The following is an 18,508-nucleotide window of genomic DNA, read 5'->3' on the forward strand; positions in this document are numbered from 1 at the left end:
CTCATTTTTGGACAATATTTAATATTTGGTAATCAGATCTTAAAATTCTCAGAATCTTCTGCTGTCAAAAAAAAGTGCTTCTTTCAAAGTTAGTCCCTGGGCACAGACCTGAGGTTTATATCCTTCCTCCCAAGCTTCAACTTTCCAGATACGATGATCCAGGAGGAGTTTGTATTTTTAGTTCTCACTTTTCTCCTGAGCTCAGGGACGGATATTTCTAGCTCTCTCCCCATCATCTCATACTTAACATATTCATAATTCCACCCTGACTACATCCTCCACCTCCCTCTTTTCTCCTGTACCCTCTTAGCTAATCCTCTGAATTTACAGAATCCAAAACCCAGGAGAAGTGAGTCACGACTCTGAAAGGTTACAGTCTCCTTTCACTCGGTATTTTCCTTCATCCAGGATCTCCCATTAGTCAGTAAGTTGTGTTGACCTTTCCTTTAAATGGTCTTTGTATCCACCTGCACCCTTCCATCCCCTCTGCCAACCCCCCAGATTCAGCTTTTCAACACCTCTCGCCTGAATCCTCTGGTAACCTCCAGACAGGTCTCTACAAACCCATCCTGCCCAGTGGCTTAGAGAGCATGCCTGATTCCACAGAAAATTTGCACAGAAAGTTTTGGGGAGGTCATCAAATCAGTGGCAGTAAACAATGTGTGAGCCGGCACAAGCCTCTAGATCCTGAGGTCCGTGAGGAAAGCAATACAGGATGCCCTTCAAGATACTCACGTAGTCCCTCCCTCAGACTGTCAGCAGGGCCATTCTACTATATGAAGGGACCAGACAGGGGTGGATGCTCTTACACTCGCACCGCACAAGCACAGCTCTGACTAGGTTTTGAAGAAGTGCACAATCCAGGTGCTACCCTTCCTCCTCCGACCTGGTGGGTCTGATGTTCTGCAACATCAGAACAAGGGAAATATGGGATATGACCTAAAGTGAAGTGTCCTAGGACTGTTGGGGGGAATTGGGGAGCCACATTTGATGGGATATGACTGCTGAGAGAAGCACAGAGGCAATAGAAGACTTTAAAGTGAACTTAGAGCCTTGAAACATTCTCATTTCATGGATGGGAGAACCACATCCCAAGAGCGCACTGCGATGCTTCGGGAATGGCTCAACCCGTCAATGGGGTTGTTCTTGTTTTAGTCGCCAAGTCGTGTCTGACTCCTTGTGACCCCATAGACTATAGCCTGTCAGGTTCCTCTGTCCATGGATTTCCCAGGCAAGAATACTGGAGTGGGTTGCTATTTCCTCCTCCAGGGGATCTTCCTGACCCTGGTATCAAACCTTCATCTGTCTCCTGCTTGACAGGTGTATTCTTTACCACTGAGTCACAATGCAGGAGATGAGAGTTTGATCCCTGGGTTGGGAAGATTCCCTGGAGAAGGAAATGGCAACCCACTCTAGTATTCTTGCCTGGGAAATCCCATGGACCGAGGAGCCTGGCGGGCTACAGTCCATAGGATGGAAAAAGAGTCAGGCACCACTGAGCAACTAAACAACAATCAATGGGGAGCAGAGCCCAAACGGAACTAAGATGATCTGCCTCCCAAATTAGTGCTCGATTTCTTTCCTTTATGACTGACATCATGAGTGTGTGCTTAGTCACTCAGTTGTGTCCAGTTCTTTGATATAAGCCTCCCCTAAATAGCAAAATACTCCTAACAGGGTAACATTTGAAAAACTATTAAAGCAGCAACATGGTTCACAGCGTCCTGCCTTCCACAAGCTCCGCTCCTGCCAATCGCAGAGGTGAGACAACTGTCCAGGGGCTGCCACGCTTTTAATCTCACGATCCTCAGAGGATTCCACGGGCATTCTCATGGGAGTAGTAGGGAGGTCTCGTGGATATTTGCAGCCTTGTGCACCACGAAGCCAGGAATGTAAAATCCATCTTGAGCTCACCATCTTAGCAAAGGAGACAGTGATGCCTGCAGATCTTTATATTAACGCTCATTATGTATGATCACAGAGTTACGGATGAAGTGGGAAAGGAGCACAAAGGAAGGCATGGTTGTCTCTGTCTACGAAGGCAGAAAATATTCACAGAAGTGACACCTGAGCAGGACTTTTCAGGACAAATAGAAGTTGTACAGCCAGACAACAGGACAGTATATATGTTCTGGCTACATGCCAGCATTTGGATTTTGGACCTCACTCCTGGCTCTTCTAGTCGGATTCACTGGAGAACCGTGCTTGCTATTCTCATCATGAGCTCCAGGAGCATTGTTTCAGTCTGTACGAAAATTCCCGATCCTCTTAGTCCTCATCTGTTACTTGAAGGAAAGTGTTTATTGTCAGGGCAGAGAACTAATTAGGCAAATGTACACACCTTTTCCAGATTCTGCAATGGTTTTCTGTTCTCCTGGCCTGAATTTTTTTTTTCTCTTGATTGTCATGAAATCCTAGATCCAACCGAAGCCTCTGTACAACAACTGCATACACTCCACCTAACCTCTCCTATAGCCATGATGCCTGACTTCTTGCCAATCCACTTAAATTCTGAAAGTGAAAGTGTTAGTCACTTAGCTGAATCCAACTCTTTGTGACCCCATGGGCTCCACCAGGCTCTTCTGTCCATGGGATTCTTCAGGCAAGAATTCCCAGGCAATCTGCCATTCCCTTCTCCAGGGGATCTTCCCAACCCAGGGATCGAAAACAGGTCTCCCGCATTGCAGGAAAATTCTTTACTGTCTGAACTACCAGGGAAGCCCAATGAGTGGTCTTCAAACTCTGGTCTCTCTCTCCCTGCTTCCCTTCCCCTTCCTTTTCTGCATCCGGACTCCACTCCCTAACCCTTCCTCCTCATCTGGACTCTTCTCATATGTCCTTTTCCTTGACTGCATATGGCCTTGGCTGCACTGAGCATCCACAAAGAAACCAAAATTCAATCTTTTGATAGAATCTCCAAATTTGATTACATTTATAGACCCAGAAGTACTCTAAAAGGATTGGAAAAAGATGTTTTTCATTCAACTTTAATGTGTGTCTTGTTTCCAGCCTGTGCTCTCTGTTGTGTACAAGAAATTACTATATTTGATATATCTCATAATCCCAGTTATGAATGGCACAATTATATTGCATTATGTATTTGTGGGTTACAAGCATAAAGTTTCCAATATAAATATATACCACACTTAATGTATACCACAAAGATGTATGAAGTTATAATAGTCTCACTTTTTAAAAAATATGCTAGGAATTTTCCTCCAAACTTATATTCTCCTAGACAACATTATCACTAGCAGGAGTCTGCAAAATTTGGTCCCCAAAAGCCACTTTAGAAGTGAGGGTGAAAGAAAGAAGATGGACAAATACATTCATTTCCAAAAGTATATATGAAGAAGTTGGGGGCTGCCTGGATGCTTACAGAATAAGTGTACTGCTAACTTCAGCTTTAGATTAATTTACATTTCTAAACTCTGTATAAATAATACAGAAAATACAATGTCCAATTCACTTTGGATTCCTGGTGTCTGGAAACCTAAGAAAAAAATTTCCTGATGACTCAGTGCTATAAATGTGGTTATCTTGGAGTCAAGGGTCAGAAGCCTAATTGATCTACAGTTCAACTAAATCATGCAGCACAGAGGAATCTCACTCCCTAGGTTAGTGAAAGGTCAATTCTAGGCACAGGTTTTATTTGATGTCTTCCCACCCCTCTTTCTGTCTTCCCTGCCATCCCTCCCACATCTTCCTCCCATGCCAAGTCCAATATCCTCATCATGAGTTGGCAAATTTCTTCTATGAAGAATTAAGGGCAGATGGTTTTTGTTTTTAAAGCTACACCTATTAAACCAGATGAATCTCCATCTGAAGAATTTCAGACATGAGAGAGGTCAACAGGGCTAAAAATTTTCTGTGAGTAGCAGTTTCCTTAAATTTCCACATTATAGCTCTCAGAATATATATAATACCAAGCTTCCGAAGTGGTGCTAATGGAAAAGAACCAATCTGCCAATGCAGGAGACACAGAGAAGCAGCTTCCATCCCTGGGTCAGGAAGATCCCGGGGAGAAGGAAATGGCAACCTACTCCAATATTCTTGCCTGGAAAATCTCAAGGACAGATGAGCCTGGCGGTTTATGGTCGATAGGGTTGCAAAGAGTCGGACTCAACTGACGCAACTTAGCACACACACAAGGTTTTTGCAGTAATTCTTTGGGCTATACGTGTTAGGAGAATTTCAAGATGAGGAGAAGCATCGAAACATTTTAGATCCCCAGGGTTCCTATGTTAAAGATTGTGTAAGCAATCCTCTTCCCATCTCCTAGAAGGGGGGCTTCTATGTCGAGCTTGATATTAATATTATACTGAGCTCATTTTAATGAGGCTCAAATAGCAGACACAGGACCCTGATGAGTTTCCTTTTTGCTTCCTTTCTTTCCCATGCAACTACTGCAAACCATAAGGACAGTATCTTGAAAAGTTGAACTTGGTGTCTAATATTCATGATGACATGATACCATGAATAGCAGAGAATAGTAGGACTTCTCTGGTGGCTCAGACAGCAAAGAATCTGCTTGCAATGCAGGAGATGTGGGTTCAATCCGTTGGTTGGGAAGATCCCCTGGAGAAGGGAAAGACTACCAACTCCAGTATTCTTGCCCAGAGAATCCCATGGATAGAGGAGCCCAGTGGGCTACAGTCCATGGAGTCACAAAGAGTTAAACACAACTGAGCAACTAAGCCCCAAAGTGTGTGCATGCTAGTCACTTCAGTCATATTCATCAGATCTCACTTCTGGTCCAAAGGAAGCATTAGAAAATCATGTGTGGGATTGTCCTGAGAAAATAATGTCTGTCAAAATTCCCCTGGGATTAATTAAGAGTTGGACACAATGGATTAACGTGGTATTTAATGACTGCCATGCTGGATGCACATGTACATGGAATCTAGAAAAATGGCACAAATGAGCCTATTTGCAGGGCAGGAATAGAGACACAGACCTAGAGAACCGACGTAGTGGGGAGATGCTGAAGATTTGGGAGATTGGGGTTAAGTCTGTACACTGCCATGTGTAAGATAGATACCTAGTGGGGAGCTGCTGCATAGCATAGGGAGCTCAGCTCGGTGATGACCTAGAAAAATGGGATGGAGGGCTGAGTGAGAGGGAGGTCCGAGAGGGAGGGGAATATGTATGCATCTAGCTGGATGACTCTTGTACAGCAGAAACTAACACATTTAATGCAACTATGTGCTCTGCTTAGTTGCTCAGTTGTGTCCAACTCTTTGAGACCCGATGGACTGCAGCCCACCAGGCTCCTCTGTCCATGGGGTTCTCCAGGCAAGAATACTGGAGTGGGTTGCCATGCCCTCCTCCAGGGGAATCTTCTCAACCTAGGAAATCACACCCAGGGCTCCCACATTGCAGGCAGATTCTTTATCATCTGAGCCACCAGGGAAGCCCATGAATACTGGAGTGGGTAGCCTATCCCTTCTCCAGGGGATCTTCCGGACCCAGGAATTGAATCCTAGTCTCCTGCACTGCAGGCAGATTCTTTACCATCTGAGCTACCAGGGAAGCCCCCCAAGAGCAACTATATCCCAATTTAAAAGAAAAATAGAATAAAATAAGAATTGTGTCCAAATAAGTAAAGTCAGTACAAATTATGAGAGCCCTTGTTAGTAATTACTAAGTTCTCATGATTTCAAACTTTTGCTGAAAGTCCTCCCCCACTTTCCACGGGATGCTTCTCACACTAACATCTGGGGACCCCAGCAGCATCACCTGCCGGTGGCCCCGGGGTACAGTGTGGCCTATGACAACCAGGCTGCTGCAGATCCAGGTCCTCCCATCTCCACCAAGGCTCTGGAGTGGCAGACTTACTCACCCTCCCTCATTATTTGTTTACTGAGCCCAGGTTGGGATTCTCAGCCAACGGGCAGCACAAGGGGGAAAAGAACCATGGTGTCTTAAGTACATTAAATCTTCATATTAGACCTCTGGCTTGGTAAACCCTTCTGCTGATTTGGTTCTCTTTTTTCCAAGCATGACAAACAAGTGGTTTTTCTTTTTTAATGATTCTTTAGACAAAAAGGAGTCATTTAGGGCTTTCACCGAGGCTGATAGGTGTTTCTGTTTAATGAGGTTTTTATTATACTGTATTGGCTTCCCTGAAAAGAAATTACAAGCAGCAAACAGATGATAATAGAACAAGGCTGGAAGAAACAATAACCAAGAGAGGGAAAAATTAGTGTGGCAGCAGATGCACGTGTGGTACTCAGGGATTAAATGCCACTTCCATTCTCCCTTGGCCACCATTGTACTAGCAATAATGTGGATGTGGGCACTTAGATGCCGGTTACATGTGTGCAAAAGATATGGATATAGATATAGACTCAGCTGAACTGCCAAATGTGGAGGAAGAAGGGTGGTGAGCTCAGTCTAGACAAAGATGAGTGAAGCTCAGAGTACGGGTTTACAAGGGCTGGTCGGTTACCATGGAAACTAATTGGAGCTAATAAGTAAAGGGACATTTTAACTGTGGGAACAGAAGAGGAGGGGCAATTTTTCAATATCATCGTTACCTACAATTAGTCTATCATTTTAGGAGTGGCCCTACTTCATTCTTATGATGATGCTATACTCTCTGCATACAACCTCTCCCTGAATCAACATGACATTCAAAAGCCGAATATCATCTTTTAGAACGTGTCATATTTTAGGTTTCGATCTTTCAAGACAGAATCAATTTCACTTTTTTTTTCCCCCTTAAAAAATAAACTGTTTGCAGATGGCAAGGGGGAAGGAAAGGAGGTAATGGAAAATTCTTAACTTTTAAACTGACACTGCTGAGCACTGGAGCTGGTTTCAGAGACAAGGGGAGCCCGGATCTTATCCTGTAGCACCAGCTTCAGGTCTTTGTTTGAGTTGATTTTCCCTAACAAAAGCATTTCAGAACATCCAGCCCAAAATGTGTCGTTGTGGGCTCATTTTACAATCCTTTTGAAAGGTAATGTTTACGGACACAGAACAGGGCAAGAATTAAGATCATAGCCAAAGGGCAGGATCTGTTGCTCCACTGGTATTTTTCATTTTAGAGCAAGTTTTAAGTAGTATAACAACTGACGCTATCCATAAAAGAGAGGCAGTGACTGAGACTTCAGGAAAAGATTGACCATGGGGAAGAGAAGAGAAATACTCGAGTTCAAAAGCTCTTTCTACAAAAGTGTGGCTCAGAGCCCAGGCTCATTGGGGAAATGTCTCACAGAAGGTGTGTTACCAGCCCAAGGTGGATAACATGTGATTCAACACCTTTACAGTTTCTTAGGTTTTACTTTTGTGACTCAATTCAGTTTAAGAGAAGGTAAACTACCTTAATAACGTCTCCAGGGTCTTCAAAATCTACGCAGCTGAAGTGATCCAGATTTCCAGACGTGAGTCTGGTTGGATTAACGAAGAGAAAAAAAAAATTTTTAATGAAAAAAATTGCCTTGCAATAATTGGCACTATTAAAAATTTTATGGTGCCAGAGGGAAGCTTTGCCCCGGTGGGGCCACTTGCCATTGTTGAAAGTTTCAGTGTTGATTATGTATCTGGGTTTAACTGATTAGGAGTAGTGGTTTAGTGAATCTCCTGGATATGGTGAAATGGACACCTCATAATCACTTCTGGGAAGAAACTGAGCCAATGAATCAGGACTCCAACTTCTAATACTGGTTTTTGTTTTTGTTTTTTTTCTTCCTTCTTCCCTACAGCCCAATTACAGGAAAAATTCATTGTCTAAAAATAATAGTTCTCTAATCTTGTGCTTCAGAAAACTGTACCAGGTGTCATTTTTAAGTACATTAGTATAATATCACACAAAAAGTTCTGAAAAAAAGTTAGTCAATTTTGCTATATATTGAAATAATTCTCTTTGTATTAGATATGTATTTGTAGTCTAGATTTTCATACTTTAAGCAAGTTTAATTGGTTTGGGGTCTTTTTTTTCCCCCAGTGATCCCTCTCTCAGTTCAAAGAAATTCAAAAAGTGCAATATTTAAAATGTTGGCTTCCTGCAGACAGGGAGTTGCTAATATTTCAAATTCCTATTTTGTATTTCAGATTATCAAAATTCCTTAGAAGTCTGATGGAATTTTTTTAAGTTGGTATAAGATTTTAAACGATTACTTTATCTCCAGATAGCTCTTTAAAAGTATTGTAACAACTATAGCCATTTTCTGCTTTAAACTGCTATCAAAGTAATTAGTTCTATAAAATAGTTCAGAGAACTGGAAAAGAAATGCACAGAAGAACAGAAGAAGGAGGTACTGAAATGGCCCCAAATTGAAAACATTTCAAAGCAAAATTGTTAATGAGCTGTTTGAGCTATATGGACATTATATGTGCAATTAACTAGAAGCCAATAAAAATAATCAATAAAAATAATCAATGACAGAGTGCAGCCCCCTGGTACCCAGCGCTTTTCACAAAGAGATGTCTGTGAAGGCGGCGAGTGATTCAAAAAAGCCACCTTTATCTATGGGCTTGCGTGCTAATTTACACGAGTAGAAAGGAAAATGATTTTCCTTGAGTGTTTCTGAAGTTCAGCCCGTGGCAAACGGTGAAGAGCTGTCTGTGGGAAGAGAGAAGTTTCTGCTCTTAGCTGCGCCCCTACCCCCTTCCTCCCAGGAATGTTGGAGGCAGCCACGATCTCATCAAGAGAAGGTAGGAGTTTAGATTTCAAAACGTAGATGTCACATTTCAGTGTAAACGACTCCTACATGAACACTTTATCAGTATGTCAAGATGAATTTTTTATCTCCTGGCGGAGAGGGAGATGGGAGGGGGGCGGGACCTCGTTTAGAAGATTGCGCTCCCTAGCTTGGCAGGAAAAGTTGTTTGTTTTTTTGGCGTTTCTGTGCATCTTACGGAGGGTCCCCATCATCCCCGCGGGGCGCACGAGGAGTTGTGAAAAGTACCGCACAACTGGCCACCGGAATAATTCATCCCCTCCACCTTCTCGTTAGCGCCTCCCACTTCTTCTCTTTTTATAGCAGTTTCTTTCTCTCGAAAAATCTCAGGTTACTTGACTGGGAGTTCTCAGACCTCCAGTTTCAGCCCTGCCCTCAGCCTCCAGTCGTTGAGAGAGACACCCAGCCCCAGCAATCGGATTGGGCAGCCCGCCTTGACACACCACTGTGCTGAGTGCTTGAAGACGTGTTTCACCAGATGGTTGGGGTTAGCGTGTGTCATCACATTCGAGTGGGGATTAGGAGTAGGAAGGCTGCCTTGCCGGAGCTGTGTGGTCTTCTCCAAGGGAGAATTGCGGGCAAGAGAACTCCTTTGCTCCGGGGAGAAGAGGAGGAATTCGTTTTCCGCAGCCACGAGAAAAGCAGTGTTTTCAGGTAAAGTAAAAGACATTGAATGAGCCTCTCTCTCTCTCAACATACTTTTGAATGGAATGCTAGCACAGCACACTTGTCAAACCCAGTTGCTGCCCTCCTCTCAAAGCGGCTGCTGCAGGGCTGACATAGCTTGGTGCTTGGCTGTCTTTACAGAACTAACTCTCCTCAAGCCTTGCTCTCGAAGGTGTAGCTAAGAAAATGTCTTTGGAAGCCTGTTTGTCCCCCACCCTTTCATATCCCCGTTGCATATTCCAAACAGGAGCTAGACGTTGTTCAGAAGGGATGGAGAAATCCAAGAAAGCATGTCTCTCAGCTTTCGAAATTTACCAGTCACTTTTAAACTGTGGCATTTTACCACCCAGTGGCTCAAGGTTCTTTGAAGAGTCTATTTGCTGGCAAAGATGGAAACGCTTTCTTCCCCATTTTTTTTTTTTGCATTGATTTGAGGTGGACCAAAGTGTTTTCAAAACCAGTTGGAGATGGACTCTAAACTTGGAAACTCCTTGAGGGGCTGCCTTCAGAGCAGCTGAGAGCGGCTTTAAAACCAAAATGCTTAGAGCTAGAAGAAAAGCAGAAAAGGAGGAAGTAGGAAAATGCTTTTTTAACATGGCCCTTTTGCAGCTGCAGGGGAGCAGATGGAGGTAATTCATTTGCAGATCTGTTTGTGAAAGTTTTACAAGTCACTGAAAAGTAAAGAAGCACCTCTAATGGATCGTTAAAGTCCCTACATTTATGGGTTTTTAAACAGGCTATCTGAAGTGTTAATTAAATGTAAATAGGTTTTCTGGCTTGGTTATAAGCAAACTTTAAAAAAAAGGTTTTAATTACAAGTTAGTCATTGGAAATGAATGGTCATCTGACAATACAAAATGAGTTGTCATGGTATAGTGAGTAGCCATTAATGTAACCACTGTTGAAAGCATCACCAAAATTAAATTGAACTGGATGGAGCAAGGGGGGGCTTAGATCTGATGCTTAAGTTGTGGTCTAACAAAGGTCTTTCAAGTTGATGTCCTGTTTTTGTACAGGGATAAAAAATAATTTTTTTCCATTTTTCAAGTTTGTGATCCAGTGAGGTGAATCCATGTGTTACTTCCTTTGCACCCTAACCGACTTGCCTTCCCACATCAGTGTTCAGATACCTGTGGTGCTTAAGAATTCCTGCTCCTATTGGACTTTCCAACTGAGTAGAGAAACCCAACACCCTCACCCTTGACAGGTGAGAGATTCTATGAATAATACTGTATATAAGCTATTCTGAAATAAGAGCTGTTTTGTAGGTTGAATAACAGGATTTATGGCTAATGCTCTGTGATATTTGTATTTGGGTACAGAAAGATGCTTGAAAAAATTATGGTTCAAGTCACATTGCATATATATTTTTGGCAACCAGAGAGTTTATTTTTTAATCCTCTTTGTATTTATTTATTTTTCTTTTCCATTATGGTTTATTAATCCTCTTTTGAAAAATTAAAAAAATGTGTGATCATTGTGTCTAGCTGTTAAACAGAGTGTTCTCTGAAACTGTTTCAAAAGTCTTCTTCAGTGAGGAAACATCCTCAGAAATAACCAGGCAGTTATGAGGACTGAGTAAGATCCGATTCCCAATATTACATAACCCAAAGAGGACTAAGTTCATAAGCTGAAGTCTTTTGGAATTCCAGTCATTCCATTTTAGCTTTACAATGGAACTGGGGTTTAACAAAATAAAGACAGAAAAGCAAACTAATATCTGGAGTGAGGTCAGGATTAGGATAACAGGCACAGCCTGGAGCAGGTACAGTGCTGGCTACCAATGCCACTTTCCATGATCACAGAGATATTTCAGGAAAAAAGTCAAGGCCCTCGTCACCGATAGCTCTTTCTCAGGGAGACATGGTTTGATGGCCTCTAACAAAGGCAAGCCACTGATTAGCCACGGGACCCCCCCCCCCCCCGCCCCCGTCCTGCTCCCCGCCCACCCGCAACAAGCATAAGGTGCTAATACTATAGACTGACCACCAAGCTGTCTGCCCAGGATTTGGGCAAAATGGGAGAATTCCCCTGTCCCCGCCCAAAGTCAGTTGTCCGCAGGATTTAGGCAGGATGGAAACAAGAAAGGAAGTGTTGAGAAATAATAAATTCACACCTTGAGAAGGCAAAGTTGTATGTTCCTCCCTCTAACAAGGCAAAGGTAACATGAAGTTACTTAATGAACCAAAAGGATCTGTTTCAAGACAGCGCCCATAGGGCAATTCCCGTTTCTTGTCAAAATCGAAATCCACTGTTCCAGATGGAAAACATTCAGAAGCGTATTGACTGTGACTTCCACATACCTCTGTTTGACACTTGGTTTCTTCCTGACAGCACTTGCGCGGGTAACACACGTGAAGTCCCCATCAGTGTTCTAACAGCTGTGAAAGTGCTTGAGCACAGGGTATATCTCCCAGAGAGGTGGAACATCCCTGGGGGGCGTGAAGGGGGGAATCTCAACTTGCCCTGTGGCTGCAGCCTGTGATCAAGGCACGCAGGAAGGTGACAAATCTGAGGCCGAAAGCGATCTGAAAGCTTGATCCATTAGCTTACAAAACCCACTTTGACAGTGTTGTGGAAAACTAAAATCCATGAATCCAGGCAGTCACTGAACTTGTGGTAGATGATGAGCGAGAGCCTTCATCAAAGAACTAAAAGGGCTCTCTCTGTGCTCGTCTCCTAAGGAAATTTATGTGACTTCAAGCAGATTGCTGTGGTCATTTCCATTGTAATAGTACTGAAGAGTGGCATGTCTGACACTTTGCATTTCCTGTCTTAAGTAAATACCCATAAGGGAATGGATATGGGGTTTTGTTCTTCTGTGGTTTTGATTTCAAATGGTTTATTCTTTAGGAATCCAGAGAGCAGGAATTCTGATACTGAGTACTGAGATTTTACCAACTGTTGCCATGTGGATGAGGCCAACCAATGGGTCAGGTCGGGACATCTGGTTCTTTTTCCCCCGTGCAATATTTTTGTGTGTGCAGAGAACATGTAGTAAATTTAAGGGAGTTAAAATGTTTAAGGAGCTGACTCGAAATAGATTATTATTTTTAATCATTATTATTGACTTTGAAGAAAAAGAGGCTCATGGATGAAATTAAGTCTATAGTGATATGGCAAATTTACCTTTCCTTTAGGTTAGATCCATGCGGGGAGAAAGATTTGAAAGAAGATATTTTATGGGAAAAGTTTGTCCTGAAATATGTTTCTCATTTAAAATATTTTCAACTCTATTTCAATATGCTGGGAAGGAGGGCTATTCGTCTGTTAGCATTTTTTTTTTTTTCGCTCTAATATTCCTCTCATCCCCACAGCCAAACTGCCATCAAATCCCGTGAGTCCTTCCTGTAAAGCATCACTCACATCTGGCCCACAGCTACTGCTCCAGTGCAATGATCCCTCACACGTGGGTCATTACAACAACCTCCTAACGGGTCCTCTTGCCTCCACTTCCCTCCTGTCCACCAGTTGTCGTTGAGCTTCCTAAAAAAAAAAAAAAAAAAAAAACACCATGGGTTCCATCAAAAGATTTCTCAGCTGTGACTTACCAGATGGATTGTCATTGTCCACAAGATGAAGTTTGAATTTCTCAGTACGACATGCTGGCCCTTTGTTTTTTGGCCCTAACCTTCCAACTGTAGCTCAGACGGGAAAGAATCTGCCTGCGATGTGGGAGACCTGGGCTCAATCCCCGGGTCGAGAAGATCTCCTGGAGAAGGGAATGGCTACCCACTCCAGTATTCTGGCCTAGAGAATTCCATGGACAGAGGAGCCTGGCAGGCTACAATTCATGGGGTCGCAAAGAGTCGAAAACGACTGAGTGGCTTTCACTTCACTTCACTTCCAACTGTAAATCCCTACAGCAACAGAAGTCTACCCTTCCCTGTGACTGAAGTGGCCAGGTCAATGTCCCCCACTTCCTGGTCTCTTCTCCTACCTCTAACCACTCCAGTTTTCCCATCTTATTGTCTGCAAAATGGGAGTTTATCATTACGTGTATTCCTTCTGGTTCTATGTTTATAAGCCTGTGTGTAGGACATCCTCAGCCTCTCTAAGTTCCACCTCCTCCAGGAAGCCTTCCCTGACTACCATATATCCCACTGAGGTTTCCCATCCCTTGGGGCTGACCATTAACACAATTACCTTGTTTCTTTACCCTTGCCTTTTTATCACTTGACTGCTCAGGTAGGGTGAAGTCTCCTAAGACAGGAACTAGTCTGGTCCACTTTGTGTCTCATTAAAAGATGTGTGTCAACTAGCTCACAAGGTCGCTCAGATATGCAAGGCACTCTTCTAATTATCCCACTTTAGAGTCATTTGTTGGCTCTGATAGCCTCCTCTCCATTCATAAAAGAAAAAGGAAAAAAATGGTAAAACTTGATTGGTTATATTTGGGAAATACAGCTTAGGAAAGATGCCACTTGTGAAATGATTGCCCCAAATTAAGCTCGACTATTATCTGAACCCCCCCCCATCTATTTCAGTTTTCTATAACAGTGGCAGGAAATTTTGCTATGGTGTGAGATTTCAAATATGATTTAGGAAGCAGAACAGTCTTTGGGTTCAGACAGACTTGTGCTGTAATTCACGTGCTGCTTCTCATGAACTGTGTGGCTTTGAACAGATGACTTAACTGTTTAGCTCCTTCTGTAAAATGAAGAGAGGAATACATTCTTTGGGAAAGTTGTGAAGAAACCTACAAAGCACCTAGCTCAGCGCATGTGCAATAAACGGGAGAAAGAAGGTTGGTATATACATAAGCGGATGCAGGTCTAGGATGCGTGACTGTGTTCATCTTGGTCATGTCAATCACTCATTCTGTCTATTTAGAACATGTCTTCTTTTAGCCTTTTTCTCTGCCACCAAAGGTGGTAGTGGGGTGGAAGTTGGGGAGGAGACGGGGAGCAGGAAGAGCTGCTTTTAGCATTTAGGGGATTTGGAGCAACTGAGTTAATGGACCCATAGGGACAATGGTGACAGCTGAATACCCTTTGGAGGGAGGAGGGAGTCCTGGGTCCTGCATTAAAGGATAATAAAGAGCAGACGCTGGGCTGCAGGGCGAGGGGAACAAAGGGCCTAGGCAGTGGACCCCAGCAGGGAGCTGAATTCACCAACGGGTCATGTGGTTCTCTTCCTTCCCCCTGCCTCACTGTTTGGAAAGAAATAATAACTTGGCAAAACATTGTAGAGAGTCAGGTCAAGCTTCCAGAAGTAATTGGTAAAGCAAGATACCATTTAGACAAAGCAAGGCGCTTGGACCTTTGCTATCCTTCACCTTGAAAGCAAACTGAACAAAAAGCTGAACGCAATCAGCTTTAGTTCTGGCCTGTTTCCAAACTCTGCACCCACCATCAAACACTGAGTCGTCTATCTGTATCCTTCCCCCAGAAGGGCAGTGGGCTGACCGAGAAATGATCTCACAAAGCACTAAATGCCACCTAGCAGATACGTCCTAGGACCCTGGTCATTCAGTTTTCAGGATCTTGGGATAGATCAAAGAATATTCTTTGCACTCCTGATCATCTGGTCCCCACCTGCCCCAGACCAGGGAAAGGAAAGAAAATGGGAGTCCTATAAATGAAGGGCAAGGCAGGATTTCTGGAGATGTCTCTCTCTTACCAGCAGAGACAACTATGCAACTTTCAAAATGAAGCATTAACAGTTACCTGGCTGGACCTCATCTCTAGGAGCAGATACACTGCTGCTGCTGCTAAGTCGCTTCAGTCGTGTCCGACTCTGTGCGACCCCATAGATGGCAGCCCACCAGGCTCCCCCATCCCTGGGATTCTCCAGGCAAAAACACTGGAGTGGGTTGCCATTTCCTTCTCCAATGCATGAAAATGAAAAGTGAAAGAAGTCGCTCAGTCGTGTCCGACTCTTAGCGACCCCATGGACTACAGCCCACCAGGCTCCTCCATCCATGGGATTTTCCAGGCAAGAGTACTGGAGTGGGATGCCATTGCCTTCTCCGGCAGATACACTAGATGCTGAAAATATGGGATCCATGTACTACTCCACAATGGTGCATTAAACCTCTGTTAATTAAAAAAATGTAGCTCTACACTTGACCTCCAAAAGTCAAATCTTTTCTTATACTCTGATCTCCTTTTTACTCCACAACCACAGATCTGTAAGAAAATATTTCTGCATATTTGAAATTGTGGATCTAAGAAACTCTGAGCCATGCCACTGTTAATTAACTAGAGAGGGTGAAATCAATATTGAAGAGCTATGCTGAAAAAATGAGCAGACACAATGTGTTTCTGGGTGAGAAGGTAGTGTCTACCCAAGTTAATCTACAAATTTCAGGTAGTGATAAATTTTCACACAAGACAGTTAGATGGTTGACAGAGGGCGCATCATTTGGCAATGGGTTAAGAGCCCCATTGGCTCTGGTTGAACATAAAATAAAGATTCAAAAGTTTATTTGGCTGATAAACTCATGAGCAAGACTGGACACTTGTGTAAGAGAAGAGCCATAGTAAGAAGGGGATTTGTTTTTATCTCATATCCAATTATGTTATAAAAGTACAATAATTGAATTTTCTCTTCCAAAGCAATTGACTCTGAAGTACACATTCATCCGCCTTCATATATTTTTGCTTTTGTTTTATTCTCTTCAGTTTTTTTACTCTCCTCAGTCTTCATCTCTGTTCTATTGTTGTGGTTCAGTTGCTAAGTTGTGTCCGATTCTTTGTGACCCCACGGACTGCAGCACGACAGTTTCCCCTGTTCTTCACTATCTCCTGGAGTTTGCTCAAATTCATATCCATTGAGTCAGTGATGCTATCTAACCATCTCATCCTCTGCCGCCCCTTCTCCTTTTGCTTTTAATCTTTCCCAGCATCAGGGTCTTTTCCAATGAGTCAGCTTTCCGCACTGGGTAGACAAAGTATTGGAGTTTCTGCTTTAGCATCAGTTTTTCCAATGAATATACAGGGTTGATTTCCTTTAGGATTGACTGATTTGATCTCCTTGCTGTCCAAGGGACACTTCAGAGTCTTCTCTAGCACCACAGTTTGAAAGCATCAATTCTTTGGTGCCCAGCCTTCTTTATGGTCCAACTCTCACATCCGTATATGACTACTGGAAAAACCAGAGCTTTGACTATACAGACTTTGGTCAGCAAAGCGATGTCTCTGTTTTTTAATATGCTGTCTAGGTTTGTCATAGCTTTCTATCCAAGGAGCAAGCATCTTTTCATTTCATTTTCCTTTCACTTCATTTGTTGTTCTGGTGTTGGCATTGTCCAAATCTTCAGCTCAGCTACAAACTGTGGTTGCTAGAAAGAAGGTCTATTGCTACAATGAACTGAAACCCTGAACTAGTTTTTGTTATTACTTTGTTCTGCTTTTTCTCATCTGCAAATAGAGCTACTAATATATGCAGCTTTTCCACTTCATGGAATACATAATAGGCCTGAAACAAATTTATTTCAAGAGCTCAGGAAAATTCTCCTGTAGTCATTTCCTTGATAGAGCCTCCAAATACACCAATCTAAGCATCTCTGAGCAACAAGAGTACATTCTTAACAGACAAACTAAAAATCTGAATTTCAGGGGGTTCTGTTTATTGACCAGTTTTGTGGTATGGTGTTATAACTCATAGGCAACACCTGCTATATTAACTTAAAACTGAAGACCAAACTGTTAATGAGATATTAGCTCTACCAGGGTCATGATGATAATAGATGAAATGCATACAAGACTGTGCATTTCTTGGTAAGTTAACATAAAAGTGTACACCTGTGGTTATTAGCCTCAAACTCCTATTGCATCAAAATCACCTTTCTATAACATAACATGTCCTCTGAATAGACTTCCTGCCAGTTTCAAGCTTCCTCCTTAACCTTCACCTGCCAGTAATCAGTCTTCCCCTGAGTAGAATATCCTAGCACACAGATGTGCTTGGTGTTGCATCCATAAATTCTGGACACTTCAGCTTTTAACTTTCATCTACAAGAAGTGCATCTTCCCCCCAAAAAAGGCCTCTAAAATCATGTGCTCCTTCCTTTATCTTGAGAGCTTTCACACTGGCAATAAAAAAGAAACTCTTCCGGATACAGCAAATGAATAAAAGCAAGGGGTGTATTATTTATTTCCAAAGGTTTCACATGTGTTATCCCATTCATGTCATATATGGTATCTATATTTAGTAAAAGAGACTTGAGGGACAGACTCAATATCAAACAGCTTAAACTACTTTTTGGCAGTTGATCTGTTATCCTAAGAAACAACCATAGGTAACTTCTAAATAAAACCAAAAGAACAGACTGAAAGCTGTATCAATATGCTAATACGTGGTGCAGTGGTAAAGAATCCTCCTGCCAATGCAGGAGATGCAGGAGACCAGGGTTCGATCCCTGTGTTGGGAAGATCCCCTGGAGCAGGAAATGGCAACCTACTCCAGTATTCTTGCCTGGGAAATCCCATGGACAGAGGAGCCTGGTGGGCTACAGTCCATGGGGTTGCAAAGAGTCAGACGCGACAGAGCAACTGAGCATATGTACTCAACAACTTCTTGTGTATATACTTCTATCCCAGTGCTCAGAGGATTACAAAATAATATAAGATACTATTCTTTCCCTTTAGGAATATCTAGTTTAGCTGTGAGTGGAAGACACGCTCCCCACTTCCCAAATATTTTTAGTAGTAATGCAAAGAATTTTGTGGTCAAATATCAATTATTACTGCTGCTGCTGCTGCTAAGTCGCTTCAGTCGTGTCCGACTCTGTGCGACCCCATAGATGGCAGCCCACCAGGCTCCCCCGTCCCTGGGATTCTCCAGGCAAGAATTCTGGAGTGGGTTGCCATTTCCTTCTCCAATGCATGAAAGTGAAGAGTGAAAGTGAAGTCGCTCAGTCGTGTCCGACTCGTAGCGACCCCATGGACTGCAGCCCACCAGGCTCCTCCGTCCATGGGATTTTCCAGGCAAGAGTACTGGAGTGGGGTGCCATTGCCTTCTCCGTCAATTATTACTACTAATTAAATAAAAAGGATGTCCACAGAGCCCCCTACTGGTGGAGCAGGAATCTGAGCCAGGCAAGACTTTTCTCCAGGTCATTAAGCAGATGAATCAGAGCAGTGATTCACCTCCATTCTTTGCAAAGTCTATGGAGACAATTCATTTACCCTCTTTTCCTCAGTTTTCTT

General features: G+C 42.9%; 1 protein-coding gene across 3 annotated transcripts in view; it reads left to right on the forward strand.

Moving 5' to 3' along the window:
• Positions 1-8,989: 8,989 nt before the first annotated feature.
• The window catches only part of SULF1 (sulfatase 1), a 199,909-nt gene continuing 190,390 nt past the window's right edge, over positions 8,990-18,508 (forward strand). The window contains exons 1-2 of one of the 3 annotated variants that reach the window (XM_027561142.1): positions 8,992-9,341; positions 10,473-10,560. The gene's annotated coding sequence lies outside the window, so the exon portion shown is untranslated. Of the gene's footprint in view, positions 9,342-10,472; positions 10,561-18,508 lie in introns of all 3 variants that reach the window. The other 2 variants (XM_027561145.1, XM_027561140.1) reach the window with 2 other exon arrangements.

The sequence above is a fragment of the Bos indicus x Bos taurus genome, chromosome 14 (genome assembly GCF_003369695.1).
Source record: "Bos indicus x Bos taurus breed Angus x Brahman F1 hybrid chromosome 14, Bos_hybrid_MaternalHap_v2.0, whole genome shotgun sequence".
NCBI lineage: Eukaryota > Metazoa > Chordata > Mammalia > Artiodactyla > Bovidae > Bos > Bos indicus x Bos taurus.